This window comes from Phocoena phocoena, chromosome 12 (genome assembly GCF_963924675.1).
Source record: "Phocoena phocoena chromosome 12, mPhoPho1.1, whole genome shotgun sequence".
Classification (NCBI taxonomy): domain Eukaryota; kingdom Metazoa; phylum Chordata; class Mammalia; order Artiodactyla; family Phocoenidae; genus Phocoena; species Phocoena phocoena.
This window is the reverse complement of record NC_089230.1, coordinates 62,340,903-62,363,198: the sequence shown is the minus strand read 5'-3', so window position 1 is coordinate 62,363,198 and position 22,296 is coordinate 62,340,903. Positions and strand designations below refer to the sequence as shown.

The following is a 22,296-nucleotide window of genomic DNA, read 5'->3' as shown; positions in this document are numbered from 1 at the left end:
TTGCCTGAATACATTGACTATAACGTCCATCTTTATGTTCAATAAAATGGTATGGTGGACATCCTTGGCTTGTTTTTACTCTTATGATGAAATCTTTCTTTTTTCCATTCAGTTTGAGGTTAGCTCTGGGTTTTTCAAATATACGTCTTTTATCTGCTTGAGGAATTTCTCTTCTATTTCTAGCTTGTTGAGTGTTTTCATTATAAAAGGGTGTTGATTTTCTCAAAATTTACTATTGACATAATCATAAGGTTTTGTTATTTTTTCTATCACTGTAGGGTATTACATTGATTAATTTTGATATATTAAACCAACTTTGTCAGCTTGAGCTAAATCTACATAGATCATATTGCTGGATAAAATCTGTTCGTATTTTGTTGGGAAATTTTGTGTCTATATTCAAAAGGGATATTGTTTTGTATTTTTCACTTCTTGTGATTCTAAACCTGGTTTTAATTTCTGTTTAATCCTGGAATGAGTTTGGAAATATTTCTCCCTTTTCTACTTTTTGGGAGACTTTGTGAAGTATTGGTGTTAAATATTTAAACATTTCTTACAACTCAAAAATGAAGTCTTCAGGGCTGGACTTCTATTTCAGGGGAGTTTTTTGATCAATAATTCAGTTATTTTACTTGTTACAGGTTTATTCCAATTTCCATTTCTCCTTGAGTCATTTTTAGTAGTATGTGTCCTTCTAGGCATTTGTCCATTTCATCTAGGTTATCTAGTTTATTGGCATACATTTGTTCATAACATTTCCTTATAATTATTTTTTTAATTTCTGTAGGATTAGAATTAATATTCCATTTTTATTTAGTAATTTGGTTTTCTTATACAGTTTAGCTAAAGATTTTTTTTTTTAATTTTGTGGAAATTGGTAAAGCAACAAACTTAGGTTTCCGTGATTTTCTCTATTTTTCTATTCTTTATTTATCTACTCTAATTTTGTCTTCTTCCTGCTTGCTTTGATCTTAGTTTACTCTCTGCTGTAGTTTATTTATTAATTTGAGATATTTATTTGTTTTTAATATATGCATTAAATTTATGAATTTCCCTTTAAGCACTGCTTTAGCTAGACTACAAAAGTTTGGACATGCTGTGTCTTTATATTAATTCATCTCAAACTATTTTTTAAATTTCTCTTATGATTTCTTGTTTTGATCCCAGGGTTACTTTAGGAGTGTGTTATTTAATCTCTATGTATTTCCTCCTGTTATTTATTCCTTTTGAATTCCCCAAATTTCCTTCTGTTATTGTGGAATTTCCTTCCTTTGAGATTGAAGAAAAAATTTTGATGATGAGTCCTTTTAAAATTTTTGAGACTCATTTTATGGCCTGACATATGGTCCATCCTGAAGATTTGCTCGCTTTTTCATTCATTTTTCTTACTGTTCCTCAAAATGGGTAATAGCAATTGCTCTACCTCCAAGTATGCTGATTCTTTCTCTCTGTGGCTTGAGCCCCTTTAGTGAATTTTCATTTCAGTTACTGTACTATTCAACTCCAAAATTTTATTCCTTCTATCTCTTTATTGATATTCTCTGTTTGGTGATAATCACTATTTTGTTCTCATACTTTGTGTAGTTATCTGGACATCATTTGTTTGTTTTAGTTCTTTGAAGATATTTTAAATAACTGATCTAAAATTTTTGTCTCTTAATCCAGTGTTTGTGTTTCCTCATGGGCTGTTTCTTTCAACTGCTTATGTTCTCATGTATTGACCATATTTTCTACTTTTTATATATCTTCTAATTTTTTGTTAATGTATGTTTTAAATCAAATAATGTGGCAACTGTGTAAATCAGATTCTTTTCCCTCAATGTAGTTTGTTGTTGTTACTATTTAGTATAGTTTTTCTTTGTTTGCTTAGTAACTTTTTCAAACTAATTCTGTAAAGTCTATTTTCACTGTCACATGTGCTTACCGTCTGCTTGGCTAGTTTAGTGGCCAACTAGTGATTGGATAGAGATTTCCTTAAGTGCCTTGGACTAAGAAGTCTTTCAGCCTTTGCTGAGGTGTTCTGTATGGATTCTGGTGTATGTCTTCAATATTCAAGCAAGCCGTTTACAACACTCTATTATTCTTCACTTTCTGTTTGTGCAGAACCTCAAGTTAAGCCACACTTGAGAGATGGGGGCTTGATCAGGTCTTTCCTGGGCATGCACAAACCCTGAGTATGCATACCATTCTGTGCATGTGCGTGGTCTTCTAAATTCTCAGGGGCATATCAGAGCTCTTCAAGGTTCCCTGTGAACACACATTCACCAGCTTTTCCTTTTAAGTTTTTTGGTTAACCTCTTGTTTGCCACAAATATTATCACAGCCTTAGGCAGCTGAAATGTTAAGCAGTTTCTGCTAATTCTCACAACCACTCTGGGAAAGGGCTGTGCTGAATGAATTCTGAGTGAATTCTGAATAAATTCATTCTGAGTGAATTCAATTTAAGAATGTCTTGGCCATTATCTCTTCAGTATTTATTCTGTCCTTTTTCTCTCTCCTTTATCTGTGATGTCAATCTTGCAAACGTTAGATAGTTTGATATTGCCCCAAAGCTCTTGGATGCTCTGTTATGCATTTAAATTGATTTTCTCCTTGCGTTTCAGTTTGAATACGTTTTATTTATTTATTTTCAGACTCAATCCTTCTGGGAAAAAATTCTGTTTTTTTGTATTGGGTATAATTGGAAAATAGGTGAAGTTATAACGACTACAATAAGACACACTTGTTTTATGGTGGTAGCAAGAGAACAATAATAATCTTATCAATCACCTGAAGGTAAGACTTCAGACACTGGGAGGGAGTTACACTAAGTGTCTTTTAGAATCATCCCTAGAACCTTCTTCATAAAGGACAACCCTTCCCATGTGACTCTCCTGAACTATTGCAAGTACTTTTAATGTTAAAGTGCAATGTGCAAAATTTTAAATAAATAATATTTATTAATATGCTTAGTAAAAAAAATTACAACTAGATCTACCAGTCTCTGACAGACAACACCATCCATGATTTTACTGCCATTCTTTTAATTTTTACTCATACATATATTGGAACAGAGGAGAGGCCCCCAGCAACCCCATCTCCAACACAAAACACCTGTCAAGGTCTTTGGACGTCTTGCCCACCTGCATTCCCGAACCATCTCCCAGTCATTCTGTGGGGCAGACAGATGCCATTCTGTTGGTACCCTAGACAATCCCTTTGAAACAAGAATTAGATCAATTATTCAAACTGAACTTGGAAACCCAAAATTTATTAGTTTTTAGGGAGACTACATTGCAGGCATTCTCAATCTCTGCCCTTTCCAATGGATATTAGTTCCACTTACAGGACCCCAAATTTTTGAAAATGAATTTCTTTTTTGGAACTTTGTATCTCTCTGTGGCTTTGTGCTTCTTCTCTGGTAACAGTGAACTTACCCTGCTCCCCAATTCACAGTACCTTAAAACTTAGGGGAAGATGTAAGAGACCTTCAGGTATTTTATGAAACACTAATAGTAGATCATGCAGCTCACATATAACTGTGGATATCTTTTTCAAAATGAGGCAGCTCTTGGTTGCTTGGGGATCTTCCCAAAGGACTAACTGATTCATTATTTATATGCTCCTTGGAGGCAGTTATCTCTACCATGTGTCAACAAATTAGAAATCATGGTACAACATTTATCCCTGACTTTAACTGAATTGATCAGTTACATTGCAATGGTCCTGGAAGGCATTCAGCCTGGACTCACTGGTCATAGTAGTTATGGATGATTGCTTGAAACTTGTTCCTTACAGGCAAAGGCAGAATCTGTGCAATCACTAACGCATCTGCTGTGCCTGGACTAATACCTCTAGCCAAGTGGAAATGTCAGTGCTGAAACCTACAGAGTAAGACACCAGGTTTTCTGAGTTAAAGCCTGACTTGTTTGCTCAGCAGTGTCTGGTACCTTGGATGGCATATTTTAGTCAAAAGCTTAGGCTGTCTTCATCAGGCTGCTTGGAATTTTATTGAGAAGAGCCTTAATTAAATATTGTATGGAACAATTGAATGGATTTTGTTACTAGCCTCTCTAGATCAGATTAATCAGAGTGGCCGATAAAGTGGCATCATATTTATTGGAAAATTCATCAGAATTCAAGTCAATGTAGAAATGAGGGGCAAATATTTTGGGGAGTCAATAATCCATAAATCTCTTATGTTTCTGCATGCTTTGTGAGTGAGGCACTGATGGACCTTTTCAATGACATTTGCAGAGGATTTCCTTGGAAGACACAGTTATCACCCTCAAGATCAAAGTGCACACATTCTTAGTGTCCAGTACAATAAAGAAAATGACTCCCTACAGAGCAATAAGTGTAATTATTGACCACTATTTAAAAAATAGGTTTCCTAAACTTAGGTTTAATTTCCTGAAACACAACCCACTTCATGTGGCACACTTTAACCAATGTGACAGTGGGAAATTCTACAGGACAAATTAGCCCATTTATTCAAATAATAAATAGCCTGAAAAAACAATGTATAAAGATAGATGATGCCCTAGAGTAGAAAAAAAAGTCAACCAACTGCAATATGTAGATCTTGTTTGATCTCATTTCACAGGAATCAACAATAAAAACACATTTTTGAGACAATTGGTGACACTAGCTATCAGCTCTGTATTGGATAAGATCAAAGAATTATTATTAATTGTGTTTATTGTGGTTACTAAATTAAGGTTGTGTATAAAAAGAAAGTTTTATCTGTTAGAAATACATACTAAGTATTAACACGTGAAAGGACATTTTTGGGAATTTTGTTTCAAGTTAAAAAAAATTTAATTAAATTCTTTGCAAAAATATTGAGGTTTAGCAAAGAAAACAAGGTACATGCAGATAAATAAATACTGTGACTATAATCAAGTAAAAAAATTTAAGTAGTCAAATCCCTAAATTATTCAGCTATAATGGCACATAATTACTTTCAGAATGGCCTACAGTCCGTGGTCTAATGGTCCTATAACTGACCAGTGGTTCTCAATGTGAAGCAATTTTATTCCTCAGACGATATTTGGCAATGTCTGGAGACATTTTTGGTTGTCACAACTGGGGAGGTGCTACTGGCATCTTGTGGGTAGAAGCCAGGGATGCTGATAAATATCCTAAAATGCATAGGACATCCCCTCAAACAAAGAATTATGCAGTTCAAAATGTTAATAGTGCCAAATTTGAGAAATCCTGTACTAGATAATTAAAATAAGGTGGAATTATCCACTGTTGTCATGTTTAAATTAGCACCAAGAGTGAGAGTAGGAAAAATCTGGATGTGCCAGTATATGGTCAGGCCACTCATGATGGCTGTTCTCTTGCTGTTTGTATGTCCCCTGCTCGACCAGTCCTGCTTCACCTACACCCTACTCATGCAAACATGCTTGACCCAGCCCCTTAGGCCAGATGGCTCCACCTGCTAGTTTATTAAAAGGAAACATTTGCCCTCATTATGATCGTTAAACTGATGGGCTGTGAGGGATGTACCTCAGCTGCTGGTTTCCCTGGTAGTTGATGAGCCAGCCTGATGTCAATTCCCCTTATAAATGGTAGCTTCCTTCTCCCCTGAGTAGCAAAGATGGCTGCCATGTCCTTTCTGCCGTCTGCTGAGCATATGTGTAAGATCTCCTGTCTATTAAACCAGTGATGTCTCTGGTGCTGTCTTGAGGCTCTTCCTTCAGTCTTGAGGCTGGGCAACTACAAGGCTTGCAGGCCTGCGAGGTGTAGCCCAGAAGCCAGTTTTAGAAGTCAAGTTCTGGACACTTGCAAATAGCCCAAGCACACCACTGTCATCCTCAGCTGATTCAAGGAAGGATGTGATTCTGCAAGCTGCAGTGGAGACAAGGAGGGTTTAAAGTTGATATGCACTTATCTTCAGTGAATGTGAGCATCTCTCAGTATGTAAGAAGAAACTGCCATCTTTCCTGGATCCATGGTGATCTTTTATCTTCTGACAACTTCTCTCCAAGGAACAACAGACCAGTACTCTGGTTGCTTTCTTCCTTTGTTGTACTGCTGGATCACAGCTGCAGTGTGAGTAACAAAGCCTTTTCTCGTTGGTTTTCCCACTTTATAGAAATATGGGTGGAATCTTAATACTCTTCTCTTCTTTGGAGGGACATATATTTCCAATGGGTACCTGAATTAACTTTAACAGTCATAACTGAATTTCAGATTTATTATCAATGTGCACCTTAACAGCTGATATCTGAAGTAGATACCAAAGAGGAATCTAGTGACTTTTTACTCAGATTTTCTTCTGTTAAAGAACCTAGTTGCAGTGAAAGAGACTTTCTCCTTCAGGTTTTATCCGGCTCTTAATTGCCCTCAGTTGAGGGATCACATGCCTGGAGAAAAGAACTACTAAGGGTGATGTATTTTCCCACTGTTTCAATAATTTTTCCATCATTTAATTCTGTCTTCTGCAAGTTTTCACGTATCTGTGACCCTTCTTTGTTCTTATTAAGGTAATATTCGATAAGTTTAACTTTATATCTCCATGTATGTTCAATGTGTTCTCCACCTGGCTTTCTGGGGAACCAAATTGCTTGTCCACTTCCAGCATTATATCATGATTATCATGGGCTTCTAAATCTAGGGCCCCCTCAGTTCAGCATCACACCCTGTTGCTAAAAAATTCAGAGTTGAATGTATTTGAATTCCTGTAGCAGAACCAATTTTTTGTGACTTAGCTACCTTAGCTCCTTGCGGTCAAGAGAAAGGTACTGCTTTGAGGTGTCTTTTTTGGTCTTTCCACTATCAGTTTGAGAAGAAAGTTCTTCTAAGTAAGCAAAGTCATCATCTTCCCCTAAAAAAGGAATTTTCTTTGCCTATAGATTCAAATGCAGCATGAGTGTCAGAGGTTCTTGCTGACCTTGCTCAGTTCCATCTAACACTAAAATGTGGATATGTTGGGGAGGATACAGTTAAAACAAAATTGGGCAGATATTTCTAGTTGTTGAAACTGGGTGATGAGTATATGAGAATTCATTATGCTATTATCTCTCCCAACAAAACAAATATGGAACTTAGGGTATAGCTTTTATGATGAATCCCAGGTCCACTGGGATCCATAGTTGTGTGACCTTAATATTGTTTCTTCAAATTTTCCTCAGCTGAAAGTAGAAATAATATTTATTTGTACCTATTTTATAGAGTTGTAATGAGTTTTAAATGTGTTAATATTTTTAGGCACTTAGAACAATGCCTTGCTATGTGTATTACTTAAATAATAAAAGATAAATATTGCTGGATTATAGTAATTATAAAGAATTTTGCCTCACAATTATATTTAAAGGATTAATTAATAATGCATACTATAGAATAAATACGTACCGAATATTAAGCACATGAATGGTAATGCTTTGTAGAGAATCAATTAACAAGATTTATAACCATTCATGTACTTGTATTTTTACCCTAGAATGATAATGGGAGCCTTTTAGAGAGTTTGATTCTAATTCAAAATCTCCCAGTATTAAAAAAAAAAAAAAAATCTCCCGGTATTTTCATGACTGCCACTGTATGCACTAAATCTAGGAAGTAGTTTAAAAATTCCCTTTTACTTATATTCAAGTTGAAAAATCATTTCACTTCTCCTCCAGGTCTGAATAAATATAGATCATTTTTATGAGAAAAAAATCCCCAGAAAGCAAAGAAGATATTTTCTTTACTGAAATATACATTCAGAATTGTAGCCCAATGCTTGGCAAATAGATAACATTCCATTAACCAAACAAATAAATCAATATTTAAATGAATTACTTAACAGAATTCAAATGTTTCCTGATTCAAGGTAGCACTAGTAAAATTGTCTGCTTCATAAAATTCACCTGTTAACTCATAATACAGACTAGTATTCACAGCAAGAAAATGACATTATCTATTCCCTCTTCCCCCAATAAGTTAAAAGTGGTACTTATATCTACTTCTGCCAGAGAACTGCATTTCCTACTCACTGCTGAATGCCCTTGCCTCAAATATAATTCACAGAAGGATGATAATTTACCTTTCTCAATAAGAAATAAATGTTCAGTGGTTTAGAGGAGAGAAAAGTCTCACCTACTTGTTCATTTCAAATGTCTTCCCACAAATTAACCCCAGTTATACTGGCTTTCTCTGAACATGAGAATGTAAATTCCTGGAACAGATATTCCATTTCCCAAACTAAACAGATGTAGTAGTTTTACAACTCAAGTGGCTATGGTACTTCATTTCACATTTTCTCAATTAGGATAATAAACCCTGGAACAAGTGAATGGTTGTTAAGAGCTACTAGAGAAATTTACATAAAAAAGAAAATATAAAGTAATATCTTTTTTAAATTAATTAATTAACTAATTTACTTTTGGCTGCGTTGGGTCTTCTTTGCTGCGTGCGGGCTTTCTCTAGTTGTGGCGAGCGGGGACTACTCTTCGCTGCAGTGCGTGGGCTTCTCGTTGTGGTAGCTTCTCTTGTTGTGGAGCATGGGCTCTAGACAAGTGGGCTGCAGTAGTTGTGGTACGTGGGCTCAGGAGTTGTGGCTCACGGGCTCTAGAGCGCAGGCTCAGTAGTTGTGGCGCACAGGCTTAGTTGTTCGGCGGCATGTGGGATCTTCCCAGACCAGGGCTTGAAACCATATCCCCTGCATTGGCAGGCAGATTCTTAACCATTGTGCCACCAGGGAAGTCCCAAATTAATATCTTTTTAGAAAGAGCAAGTCTACTTAAGTTATGTAACAAGCACAATGAAACAATTCTGGGGAAGATTTTGTATGACAAATTTTACATGATTATAATATCAATTCAATTAATAATCTCAAAAATAAATTTATACTACAGAATTAGATAAAAACTTTTTTTTAAATTTGAGTATAGTAGACATACAATATGTTAGTTTCAGGTGTGCAACATAGTGATTTGACATTTAAATACATCATAAAATGATCACCACAATAAGACTAGTAACCATGTGTTACAATACAAAGTTATTACAGTATTACTGATTATATATCTTACGCTGTATATTGCATTCTCATGAAATTTTTATTTTATAACTGGGAGTTTGTACCTCTTAATCCTTTACCTATTTTATGCATCCCTCATCCCCTCCCCTCTGGCAACTACAAGTTTGAGACTGTTTCTGTTTTGTTTGTGTTTTAGATACACATGTAAGTGAAATCATATGGTATTTGTCTTTCTCTGACTTATTTTACTAAGCATAATACCCTCTAGGTCCATTCATGTTGTCACAAACGGCACATTTTCATTTTTCTGTGGCTGAGTAATATTCCATTGTATATACATACCACATCTTCTTTATTCATCTATCCATTCATCTATCAATTTGATACCAAATTTTAAAAGTCAGCATTTGATCTTATTGTCAATTAATGAATCAGTCCTTTGTTGTAAGCATCTGTACCTGTATAAACTCAGAATGAGTCAGAAGTTTCATTCTGAATTTTAATCATTTGAAATAAAATTAGGAATACTAATATATATATTAATTACTTCTACATTTATATCTACTTTAAATTACTTAAGATCCAATTTATATTTTAAAATTATTTTAAAGACAATTTGCTGATGAGAGTGTGAGCTCTCTGACAGCAAGTTCTGTGAGGATATAATGCTGTATATTGTTTTAGAAATATGTATTTTATAAATAATATGGCCTGGATTCTAATTCTGACTTCATCATTTACATGACTTTAGGAAATGACTTAATCTTTCTGAGTCTTAGCTTTCTAATTTTATAAGTGAGGATAATATCCATAAAATATAAATACACATAGAATTTAGAAAATGGTTGAAAGGCACCTAATTATGAAGCACATATAATCCTGCTAAAACCTGCCAAAATAACACAAAACAAACAAAAATTACAAGCTAAAACATAATAAACTGTGAGTGAAGTAGTCATTGCTCTAGTTATATTTATATCTAGTTAGGTTTATATCTTAAAAGAACAAATTCCTGGTAAAAAGAACAGGGATTATACATTTCTGTAATGCACAATGGGTTGATATGTTAACTGCCATAACTTTCCTAGAAAGAGGATATGATACATGAGGTTTATAATTCTCACTTATGAAAAAAGATGTTAATTTCTAAATAAAATACTTTGAGAACACATTAAACATATACTAAAATGCCTTTTTTGAAATTCAAATAAAACAAGCAAGAAAAGAGAACTAGATAAAATAATAGACAAGTACACAACAAATTAAGAAGTGGTATATTCAATCCAACAATATTAATTAGATTAAATGTTAATGGACAAACTACTTCAACTAAAAGGCAAAGATTGTCAGAAGGGAATAAAACTGTAAACAAGTAAAACCCCTGCCCCAACTAGTTTTCTGTACAGATATGCATATGGTTAGTTAACAACACTTGGTGAAGAGTCTTATTTCATACTGAATTACCTGTCTACATTTGTCCAACCTTGTTTTTTTTCCTCAGGGTTGTTTTGGCTATATTAGGTTATTTGACTCTGCATAAAAATTTAAAAGTCAACCTGTTGACTTATAAAACCTAGGATGTTGATATGCAATTACAGATCAAGTTGGGCAGAGTTGCAGTTTAACAATATCAAATCCTTCAATCCATTAACACCAGATCTCCGTTTATCACATTTTCTTTAATTTCTCTTTGCAGTGCTTTGTAGTTCCCTGCTCTAAGCATATGTGACTAAATGTATTCTTTAGTATTTTAATTTTGATGCTACTATGGTTGGGTTTTTTTTTTTTTTTTTGAGTATTCTGAATTACAAGTGGCATTTGTAATTGATCTTGTGTCCTGTGACCTTGCTAAAATTGCTTGATAAAGTAACTGTTCTAATAGATTTTTCTATATCTTTTAGAGTTTGTACCTATAATATTAATACAGTAAAATACCTATAAAAAGACAGGTTTATTTCCATTCTAATCTTTGTTATTTATTTGTGTTTCTTCCCTTATTTTACTAGCCATTATTCCTGTTGAATATTGTAGTAAATTATGTAATAAAATAAAGATGTATTATATTATAAATAAATTGTAGTATAAATATACAATGAATATTATCTATAATATATATTTAAATTACATTTTAAATACAAAGAACATAAAAATGATCGACACACTTAAACAGACACTTCTGAAAGGAAAATATGCACATGGCCAAAAAACATATGGAAAAGTACTCAACAATAATACTCATCAGAAAAAATGCAAATTTTGCCATAATGAAGTACTACTCTATGTTACTAGAATGACTATTATTAAAAATACTAAAACCTCAAATGTACACCAAACTCTCTTACATTACTGGCAAAAGTATAAAATTAAACAACCACTTTGTAAAAATTATTTGACAGTTTTTGTAAACAGAGGAGTTCCACTCACATGTTTATCCAAGTGAAATAAAAATATATTCACAAATGACTTCTAAAATCATATGCATAGAAGTTTCCTTCATAGTGGACAAAAAAAGGAAATATTCCATATTAAAAGGGTTGAATAGATAAATATATTGTAAAATAACCATACAATGGAATACTTCCAGCAATTAAAAGGAGTGAACAACCATTATATGCAACGAAAATTTGACTCTCACAAAAATCATGCTGTTCTTACACAGTCTTTACCTTCTGATTTGATTAATGTGAATTTTCAGAATAGGCAAAAATTAGGTAACCGAAATTGGAATAGTGTCTTCTTGCTGAGTAGTAGATGTACTGCAAAGTGGCAAGAGGGAACTTTCTGATGTGAAGAATTTTTTACGTCTTAATATGGATATGAGTTATATGGGTACATTCATTTGTCTGAACTGATTAAACTATATACTTAAGATGTGTATCTTCCTGTATATTTATTATACTGAAATAGAAAAAGATTTTTAAAAACAGAGAGGGAGAGAAACTGTGTATATATATGTAGATATATAAAATTATACCTAAGTAAATGAATAGAAATATATGTATAGACCTTGTTTTATTATATTACTTATAGTTTACTACAGTATTGTTCAATAATGTACTACTATTAAATTGAAGTTAAACTGTCTTATTTGACAAATCAACAAAAATATTTTTTGTAAAAAAAAAAGTGACAAATCTCAAATTACGGACATTTTAGGGTAAATTAAGATTTTTGGTAAATTTGTTTGCTTAAAATTAATACTGAATTTATGCTAATAAAACTTATCTCTAGAGATATATACAGAAGTTTTTATAGGTATATTACATATCTTGAATTTGAAAGAAAAGGAAAATGGTGTTGGTGGATGAAATAAAGAAAACAAGATAAGCAAAGTGATAATTTTTGAAGTGCTACACGTGGGTTCATTTGTAATACTTTCTCTTTGGGGTACATTTGAAATTTGCCTAATAAAAGCATGTCTCTATGTGTTTTTTTTAGTTTTGATATCATAAGAAAATTTTCCCCACTATAAGATTTCAAATGTCTCCCATGATTTATTCTAGTTAAATACTTTTTAAAAAATATTACTTTTCATCAATATCTATTCATTGTAGAGCAATTAGAAACTATAGATAGACCAGAGGAAGAGGATAAGCATGCATGATCAGACTACTTAGAGATAAGGACAATGTTAATGATTTTCACTTAAATAAATATGTCTTAATTGAAGAAATGACACAAAAACAATCTCTAAATGCATCTTACCATATTAAAGGCTGTGGTACATTCGACTATAAAGAACACTGATTAAATTTGCCTGGTTACATGTGTGTTCAAGTGTGTGTGTATTTGTTTCTGGCATGGGTGTGAATGCCCAAGAGTTTACGCAGAAGAATTAGGCAAAACTTGTTACAATTTTTATAACTCAGTTTCAGATACTATCCATTTACATTTTCATATAATTTTACCTTTTGATATAATAAAATAGCTTCATATTCAGCATTTATGAATTTTTTGACGAATGTTAAAATTTATGAAATGCAATTTTGGTATATATTGAATTGATTGTAAGTCTTTCTGATGTTAAGCTATTTTAACTGAATTGAATAATCAACCAAGAAAGTGAAAATATTAGCAAACAAGAAAGGAGTAAGAGAAATTAATACTAAAATGCATAATATCAATTAAAAAGTATAATTGTTTTAAAATAATTGTAATGGATGTTTTTATAAAGTATTGACATAGGAAGCATTGGAAGGTAATTTTTTTAAAAGTTATAAAGCATAAATGTACTCTATTACAGAGAACATGAACATGCTGGAAATAATTTAGACAAAATCAATAAATACAGTTCAGTTAACAACTCTATAGCACAGCATTTAAAAACAAATCAAATGCCTGGATATAAAGGTGGCTTTTGTTATAGTTTAGTCTGTGTGTGGAGTCACAATGTGTATAGAGATTGTGGCCTGGCCCATAAAATTGATTGAGATTGTCTTTGAACAAACTTTTATTGGTAAATATTTCATTGGTGTAAAAAATGTAGTTATGGGGCTTCCCTGGTGGCGCAGTGGTTGAGAGTCCGCCTGCCGATGCAGGGGACACGGGTTCCTGCCCCGGTCCGGGAAGATCCCACATGCCGCGGAGCGGCTCGTCCCGTGAGCCATGACCGCCGAGCCTGCGCGTCCGGAGCCTGTGCTCCGCAACGGGAAAAGCCACATCGGTGAGAGGCCCGCGTACCGCAAAAAAAAAAAAAAAAAAAAAAAAAAAACCCCCAAAAAAAAAATGTAGTTATAAAGAAGGTGAAAAAGATAATAGAAAGTGTATTATCCCTTCAATAAATTAACCATATTACTTATACCATTAAATAAACACTATCTTTGTATAGGTTTTGCCCACTTGATCTGCTAAAGATAGGAAAGAACACCAAATGTAATAATTGCTTTTTTACTTCTGTCTACTTATATTTGCATTTCCTAACAGTTTTACACAAAGTATTTTTATGACTTTGCAAAAATTTTCATTACAATTATATTTTGATCATGAATTTCACCCTTTCATTCAAGGTATAATTTAATGTTCATTATCTTGAGTTCTATTTTATGCAGTATTACTATGATTTGGAGGGCTCTTTTTATTTACATTAGTTTGACATGCCTTTAATCAACCTTTTGTTTTTAATATTTTTTGTATATTTTTCTTGAGGTATACCCTATATCTACAGCATAGGCTATATTGCGTGTTTGAAAACTTAGGAAATACATTTTTAGCAAGAAATTTTAATGCATTTAGTTTGTTTTTATGAGCTATATTTGTTTATAATTTGTCATCTTGTTAAAATTTTTATATTTCTTACCCTCTTAGATTTCTTGCTTTTATTTTTGGTTGTAGTATTATATATTTAGTGTGCTTTTTCTAGTTGTCAAAGTAAAGATTTAACAGTATCTTTAAAGACTGAAGCCCTCCATTTAAAGCAAAGCTTATATAAGCTCTTTCTTGGCTCTCCCCCAATTTCCTTCGATTTTCAGTAATTGTTGATATTATCTGGCCTTTAAAAGCTAGACTTCACATTTATACATACTTTCTCTTTTCAAAAAAACTTATATTGCATTTGCTAATAATATGGTCAGAAATTATTCTACTTTTTTTAAAATTTAATAGTGTTTATCTGTTAATCCCATAGTCCCAGTTATCCCTCCCTCTCCCTTCCCCTTTGGTAACCATAAGTTTGTTTTCTATGTCTGAGTCTGTTTCTGTTTTATAAATAAGTTCACTTGCATTATTTTTTAGATTCCACATGTAAGTGATATTATATGATATTTGTCTTTGTCTGACTTCACTTAGTATGATAAACTCTAGCTCCATCCATGTTGCTGCAAATGGCATTATTTCATTCTTTTTATGGCTGAGTAATATACATAATACTGCATCTTTATCCATTCATCTATTTGATGGTCACTTAGGTTGCTTCCATATTTTGGCGATTATAAATAGTGCCGCCTTGAACTTTGTCATGCATGTATCTTTTCAAATTAGAGCTTTTATCTTTTCTGGGTATATGCTCAGGAATGGGATCACTGGATCATAGGGTAACTCTATTTTTAGTTTTTTAAGGAACGTCCGTACTGTTCTCCATAGTGGTTTCACCAATTTACATTCCCACCAGTAGTGTAGGAAGGTTCCCTTTTCTCCACACCCTCTTCAGCATTTATTTGTAGATTTTTTGATGATGGCCATTCTGACCTGTGTGTGGTAATACCTCATTGTAGTTTTGGTTTGCATTTCTCTAATAATTAGTGGTGTGGTGCATCTTTTCACATACCTGTTGGTCATCTGTATGTCTTCTTTGGAGAAATGTCTATTTAGGTGTTCTGCCTATTTTTTGATTGGGTTGTTTGGTTTTTTTTTTGTTGTTATTGAATTGTATGAGCTCTTTGTATATTTTGGAGATTAAGCCCTTATTGGTCCCATCGTTTGCAAATATTTCCTCCCAGTCCTTAGGTTGTCTTTTCATTTTATTTATGGTTTCCTTTGTTGTGCAAAACCTTATAAGTTTGATTAGGTCCCATTTGTTTAATTTTGCTTTTATTTATATTGCTTTGGGGGACTGACCTAAAAAACGTTGCTAAGATTTATATCAAAGAATGTTTTGCCTATGTTCTCTTCTAGGAGTTTTATGGTTGTCATGTCTTAAGTCTTTAAGCCATTTTGAGTTATTTTTGTGAATGGTGTGAGGGAATGTTCTAACTTCATTGAATTACATGTGGTTATCCAGCATTCCCAACACCACTTGCTAAAGTGACCACTTTTTATGTATTTAATTTGTAATCCTTACAATGGGTCTCATCATAAAATGATACCCTTTTTTGGTTATTAATATTCAAGTTTTATATGTTACTTGGAAACCACCCTCAAATAATTTTTAGAAGAATAAATACATCAAATGTTTTTTGAAATCTTACTTATCTGATGTTCTTTCTGTGACATTTGTAATGAAAATAGCTGGGTATAAAAATAGTCTGTGCTACACATTTGTTCATTGCAGTATATATGTTGTCATGGTAACAATTTTTATTTAAATTTGTAAAACATGTTTTGGTCATTTCTGAGTTTTGTTTCTTTACATATATATTTGCGTTCAGTACGATCTTTCTTTATCTTTATAATAGAATCATAGTATGCATGGAAGTGTACATTTTTTTAGAATATCATTTGGAGTTTTTCTGGTTTATTATTCTACTTTTACTTTGTTACATTTCTTTTACTTGCCTTGGTTTATTCTTCAGGAATATCAATTAACAATTTACTGTATATCCATTTCCTGAATTACACATATAAACTTTCCTCAAAGTGTTTTTTTCAACTCTCTTGAATTTATTTGCATTTTTGGATGTTTTCAAATCTGTTTCTACCTCATTGATTTGATTTTCTTTAATGTCAAATTGGCTTCTTAGTTAAGGGTTTAACTATTTGATTACACTATTGTGATTTAGTAGATGCACTCTTATGTTTTCTTTTTCTTATTCATATTTCATTCTACTGCCATCTCATCTCACCCTTTTTCACTTTTAGACTGTTTTTTACTGATGATATTTTCTTGTGTTCTTATTTCATGAAGAATGTGTCTTTTTTGTGCTCATGACAGTGCCAAACTTTTTTTCTGAAATTTGAAAAGTGAAGACCCTAAATTATGTCTTTATTTCAGATGTAGCCACTTGTGGTATTCACTTTCCCTTCTGCTATATTTTTAGTGGAAATATTTTCAGATTTTTTTTAGTTAATAAGGTGGTTTTGGCTTATAATTTATGGTTATGTACTTATGTCCTCTGAAAGTATTATTTTTGACAATTAAAAAGAAATCCTGGGGATTCCCTGGTGGCGCAGTGGTTGAGAGTCTGCCTGCTGATGCAGGGGACACGGGTTCGTGCCCCGGTCCGGGAAGATCCCACATGCCGCGGAGCGGTTGGCCCCTTGAGCCATGGCCGCTGGGCCTGCGCATCCGGAGCCTGTGCTCTGCAACGTGATAGGCCACAACAGTGAGAGGCCTGCATACCGCAAAAAAAAAAAAAAAAGAAAGAAATCCTTTTCTTATATGTGAAGCTACAGTTCAAGTTGATATGTTTACCATGTCATGCTTTAGATATTTACTGGCTTTCTCCAGAAACTTCCTTGTACTCCTCTACTTGGTTCTCTACATAATTTTAAATAATGTGCAAACTAAAGTTCTCCAGAATGCATAATTAATAGTATGCTTTTGTCTTCAACTCTTTCTCCAGTGGTGTATTTGATAAACTATTCCTCCAACAATAGAATCAATGGTTTCCCTCAATACATTTTTAGAACTTCCTCCCTATTCCTTTCTTTATGCATAGATATATCCTGTTATTTCTCACTCTAAAAAGCCATTAAAAGATGATATCCAAGAAGTACTGATGGCTCACAGAGGCCCCAGAACAAAATCCTAAGAGGCGGGTTGAAAGTTGTCCAGTTTTCTGATTGTTACATGCTCTGATTCTCTAACACAGAAAACAGATGGTGTAGGGAACTGCATAATTCTTGTAACATTTTTTTAGGTATATTCTATATTATATTTTTAAATGGGTGTTTTAGGCAAAGAGTTGAAGCTTAAATATACTTGAAAAAAATCTGGCTCCATCTGTCTTTAATAAGTGTTGGTACATCCACAATTCAGGCATTCAATTGTCTGAGTCTAGTTTGGAGAGTACACCAATGTGTTTATGGTTATCTTACTGAAAATTTTGTATAGACAATATTGTCAGCTTTTAGCCATATTATTTTGAATTAGATGTATTACTTATTTAATCAGAGAAAAATACATTTGCCCCAGTCTTCTCATAATCTGTTAGAGTAATCATAAATTAGTTGAAACTTTTAGAGGGCAATTTGATGATATCTATTATGTTCTAAATGTTACATATTTGCTGTCCAAATAATTTAACCTAAGAAAATTTATAGAGATATGTTCAAAAAAGTGTGCAGTAATTATATGTTCATTAGTCTTTGTAGCATTACTTGAAATTGAAATAAACCTGGAAAAAGTTGAAATGTTTATCAGCTGAGGGTTGTTTAGATATTAAGCATACCTTGAATAGAATGAGGTGCATCAAATTGTATTGGTTTATAAATTCCTCAAAATTCTATTTTAAAGCAAGTTTTTGGAGGATATGAATAATATTTTCCATTTGTATACATAAAGGCTATAAGATTATGCACATATTAATATTTTATAGTCTTTATAAAATATGTGTGTTTCTGTGTTAATTTGTTTAACTCAGGTGTATAACTGGAGGATTGTGAAGAAGCAAGGAGAAGTTATACTCTTGAGTATATATATTATTTTGTTTTACTTTTTAAGCAGATTTATTTTCATAAATTATAAAATAGCTAAGGAAAAAAGCAAAAGGAGATTTTTTAAGTAATCCTATTTCAAAATATAAAACAAATATGATGTGCATGATTAGAGATTTGTAATCTATAGCATACTATAAAAAAGTTATAATTATATTTTGTTTGTGAATCCCACAGGACAACACTTAAGCACAGGATTTTTTACATATCAGATAGTGTGCTTTTGTAATATACATATCTATGGGGTAAACATGATTCTTTTTTTATAATCATTTAACTCTTACTTATTTTGAAAAATTATTTACAGCCAGAGAAATTCTGCTTGAAACACATCATTTTACTTGTGTTTCAGTTACTCTTTTACTCTTAAAAACAATAATATATTAGCTTTTGAAACAACGTATGGAAGAATGTCCTTTGCATAGTCTTAATAGGAAACAGCTATATTTCAGTTAATTATCAGACTATTCTAATTTTTATGTCTTTTCATGTACTGTTTTTAATAAAAAATAATGCTTTAGGGACATCCCTAGTAGCGCTGTGGTTAAGAATACACCTGCAAATGCAGGGGACATGGGTTCGATCCCTGTTCCAGGATGATCCCACATGCCATGGAGCAACTAAGCCCGTGAGCCACAACTACGGACCCTGCCCTCTAGAGCCCACAAGCCACAACTACTGAGCCCACATGCCATAACTACCAAAGCTCATGCGCCTAGAGCCCATGCTCAACAACAAGAGAAGCCACCACAATGAGAAGCCCGTGCACTGCAACAAAGAGTAGCCCCCACTCGCAGCAACTAGCAAAAGCCTATGTGCAGCAACGAAGACCCAGCACAGCGAAAAATAAATAAATAAAAATAATGCTTTAAAATATCATAATGATGAGTAGATAGATTTACCGTTTTGAAAATAACAAATCTGACTTTATTTTCTATATTTTCATTTAACATTGCCATATTGATTGAGAAGAATGGTGGGAGAATGTCCTGGCAGGTAGCAACCGTCTGTGTTAGCATCAACATGTCCAAACCAGAAGGCATATATGTTCATAAAGGTAAGATACTGAATTAAGAATGACTTTTACAGTCTTTTAAACAATAAGGAACTATGGATATACTTATGTAGCACAAAATTGATGTATATGCAGAGTTCATAGACTGGTTGAAAGTAGGGCATCTCTTATTAACCAGTGGACAATTTAATCTTTAAGAATTAGTTGAGAACTTACAGTATACTATTAAAAATATCTAATCTACGTTGACAAAAGGCTCATGAGCTTCAATAGCTGGCTAGGAACACACCTTTTGAACAAACATCCTGGGCTTTCCATTAGCCTCTTCCTGCCTTTCATCCTCTGAAAGTCATCCAAAGCCTGACTATTATTTCCTTTATATCCACCAACTGTCCCACCACTGCTCCTGTGCGTTTCACTGACAGGACTCCTGAGGAGACGCATTACTGAGTGCCCGAGTGGTTTGATTGCAGGGGTTTTTTCCTCTGTAAAAAATCTCTCTAAAATTTAATGTTTGTTTTTTTTATGGAAAAGATAATGGAAACATAACTGGCACAGTGGTTTTTTATTAAGTAATTAATTTATTTTTGCTGTGTTGTGTCTTCGTTTCTGTGCGAGGGCTTTCTCTAGTTGTGGCAAGCGGGGGCCACTCTTCATCGCGGTGCGCGGGCCTCTCACTATCGCGGCGTCTCTTGTTGCGGAGCACAGGCTCCAGACGCCCAGGCTCAGTAGTGTGGCTCCCGGGCCTAGTTGCTCTGCAGCATGTGGGATCCTCCCAGACCAGGCCTCGAACCCATGTCCCCTGCATTAGCAGGCAGATTCTCAACCACTGAGCCACCAGGGAAGCCCGGCACAGTGGTTTTTATGGCAAATGTTATTACAAATATGGTGATGTGCAAAATTCATTAAGTGGTTCTCATTTAAACTTCAAATTCTAATAGGTGCTGGAGTTTCACAAAGCAAAGCAGAGACTCTGTTGGAGTCCTGGGTTCTGTTCAAGGTCATGCATCTGATTTGCTGGGCAATCTTTGGCAAAGTCACTTATGTCACCTTAACCTAATCTAGTGGGTTTTCCCCCATCTGTGAAAAATTAGGTTAATAACACATGTTTATTTGTAAAGTGCTTTGGTATGCTCAGAGTAAAAATGTCACAAGTACAAATATTGTTAGTATTGTGTTTATTAATTGCTGAGGATAGCTTCAGTGCACCTTTGCTATTTAAAAGTCCTGCTTGCAGCTGAGAAAACATGCTTAACACAAGTAATTTTCACTGATGTTTGTTGTAGAACTCACAGGGAATGCAGCTGCTGGAGTGGCCATTTATTAAGAGAAGAGTGCTAAAGAAAAGAAAAACTGTAGATATTTAAAAGATAGTGGTGAAAAAAAAAATATATATATATAAGTTAAATATCAGATTATTCTAATTTTATGACTTTGTACTATTTTCAATAAAAATAATGCTTTAAAATATAATAATGAGTAGATAGATTTATGGTTTTAAAGCTTAAGTAGATCAACAAACCTAATTGTATTTTCTATATTTTCACTTAACATTGCCATATTAACTTGGAGAAGGATGGTGGGAAAATGTCCCAGCAGGTAACATCAAAATGTCCAAACCAGATGGCATATATGTTCATGAAAATTGATACCGAATTAAAACTTTTCCAGTCTTTTAAACAAAAAACCTTATATTTGTGTATATATAATATACATATACATACACACACACACACACACACACACATATATATATATATATATTATCTATCACCAAAGAAGGAAAAGACTGTGGGGCGTTTTGTTTTGTTTTGTTACTGTCAGTGTCTTGCCTTTACCATCTTCCCCTAGGCCCATCAATTCCTTTCTCTTCCACAGAGTTTGCTTTTATGTACAGTGTATTACTGCATTTTTGTTTCTCAGTAAAGATAGACATATTAAAATATTATAATAAAATAGAAAGGGGAAAAAATTAGACAACAAGTATGAAAGATACAGATCTTTGTAAAAATTACATCATCTCCTCTTTGATCCCTTCAAGCCCAATGGCATTTGTTCAGTTTGGCAGCAGAGGGATTAAAAGTATTTGTTTTTCTTCACCTACATATTTTTTCTTTTACTGATCTCTGTCCATGTGTTATATTATTTACTACACCCCAAATTACCTATAGTCACAAACGTTTATTGTCAATCTTTAAAAGGTGGTGTGTATAGATTCTTTGAGCTTCATACCATCAGCAGTTGTGTTGCTGCTTATGGAGAGGCGTGGGTTGACAGAAGATAAGACCCTGATGTGAGGGGGAGAGAAAGGCACTAAAGCCCTTCCTTAGCTACCTGCTTCTTGCTCTTCACCATCTAGCTGAATTAGAACTCCTCTATACAATTTCTTTTAGTGGAAACAAAATAAGGTTTTATATTCCGGGAGGATATAATTAGTAAAACAGTCCTTATTTACAGAAGGAGAAACAGAGAAAAAGAAAAAGCCCTAAGAGGGCTGGATTTACAATGTCCAGCTTGTTTTCCACTTTTCTCTTGCTGCTGCTTTCAATTGCCTCTTTCATCTCTCATTTTTCCTTACTCTATTTTTTCATTTTCCCTTTTATTCTCCTTCTCTGCTTTCTTCACTCTGTAGATTGTGCAGTTTTACTTGTGGCCATTTAACTGATAGGAAAAAGTCATCTAAAGAATGTGTCAGCTAGTAAGCTGAAATGGAACCATGACAAAATAAAGTGACTGTACAGATTATTCAGGTAAATTAAAAACAAGTCAATCTGAAAGGGAAGTGACACACACAGATGTTTTACATTAACCAAATTAAATACTGTTCACAACATGTTTTGCTTAGGTTTTATGGGCCTTATATAACAGACACCCTTGTGAATACAATATTATCAGGCTGTTTATTTTTAACCTCATTTGGAGAGGGTTGTGTTAATAATACACTTTTATTAGTGTCACTCTCTTCTCTTATTTCATTTATTCCTTTTCATTCACATATTCCTCTCACCTCCCTACCCAT

At 33.5% G+C, this 22,296-nt stretch overlaps 1 pseudogene; it reads right to left on the bottom strand.

The window, feature by feature from the left end:
* Window positions 1-6,079: 6,079 nt before the first annotated feature.
* LOC136131884 (nuclear receptor coactivator 7 pseudogene) lies at window positions 6,080-19,721 on the bottom strand (annotated as a pseudogene).
* Between the last annotated feature and the right edge of the window lie 2,575 nt (window positions 19,722-22,296).